Source organism: Limulus polyphemus, unplaced genomic scaffold (assembly GCF_000517525.1).
Source record: "Limulus polyphemus unplaced genomic scaffold, Limulus_polyphemus-2.1.2 Scaffold9028, whole genome shotgun sequence".
NCBI classification, from domain to species: Eukaryota; Metazoa; Arthropoda; class Merostomata; order Xiphosura; family Limulidae; genus Limulus; species Limulus polyphemus.
In genome coordinates this window covers 15,657-17,068 of record NW_013674638.1, presented here as the reverse complement: position 1 = coordinate 17,068, position 1,412 = coordinate 15,657, and positions in this window count along the sequence as shown.

Below are 1,412 nucleotides of genomic sequence, written 5' to 3'. Positions count from 1 at the left end.
CCAATATTAAACTTTTAATTAAAGTCTTTATAAGTTTAATCTTCAAAACAAATACTCAATATATTCATGGACAAATATTTATTTTATTTTATTAAAAATACTTCACTAAGAAATGTGACATTTTTCTTTGTTAAATACTGCCAAATGTCGTGAAGATATACCCAGTATATTGAGCGTTATGAAGATTAAACTTATAAAGACTTTAATTAAAAGTTTAATATTGGTTGATCCACATCAGGCGACCTTGAAATCCTTAACTGGGATAGGGTGTTTGCTGTTTTCACTGTGTGTGCCAATTGTGTAGCGTGGTGGAATTGGTAGTTTTTTACCAGGTAGATAATTAGGCCTTTACATCTAAGTGTATTTTGAGAGGTGATTTAAATATCATTTGTATTTGAAATTGTGGATAAAGTGTTTTAATAATTCTTGAAATTTGTGACTTCACTATGAAATTGTTCTTACCTAATAAAGGAACGACTAGTCTCAATAGATATTTGACAAATGTTTATGATTTCCATAGGGGTTCAAGTCTGCGAGAAAGGACCTTGCATGTTAGGGCTTGAATAAAATGCAAATGACAGCTCTGTCTTAGTTGTGTTTAATTACTTACATTATGCAAGAGTGTAAACATGAAACTGGTGTAATAATGTAAAGTTAATGCTCTAGTTTTCTTACTCACTTTTCCATTTAAAGTATTAATATGATATTTGTTGATTTTTATCTAATATACCCTTCAAGGTTTGTTGACATTTATTATTGCTAGATGCACATAGATATATTACTTCCTATAGACTCTGTCATCTTATATTTCACTACTTTCGTATTTTTGAGACAAATAGGTGGTTGTGAAATTTTAAACACACTTAATAACGGTATGTATTTGTTATATTTTTTTAAAAAAAACATTGTTACTTACAATCTCTAAACGGTAGTTTTACAAAATTCTCGAAATTTTGTTTCCCTAGTATGATAAGTTTTTTGCATTATATCTTTAGAAAGTTGTAATCAAAAATATTTTTCTCAAAGTCGATATATAATAGTAATGTTATTCTCTTCTTGTATTACGCTCGTTTTTATGGGAAAATAACAAAAGGGAAAATCACTACTCAGGCGAATTACTTCTATATTTCATAATAGTTTCGCTTGCCGTCGATAGATGGCAGAACATAATGTTTTTTTTTGTGTTAAATACGACAGGTTGGGACTTTTCACTTCACAACAATAATATCTGACAAACCAATTTCGCTAAAAATAAGTAAATAAAGAATTAACTCCATTAATATTCAATGTATCAACCACCCGAAGTATTTTTGCAAGTGAATGATCTGTGTACATATTATTGATGTCTCAGTTTGATAACACCAGTTTCTTAATCATCAAATCAACACATTATATAGCGGTCTTCTTTCTTT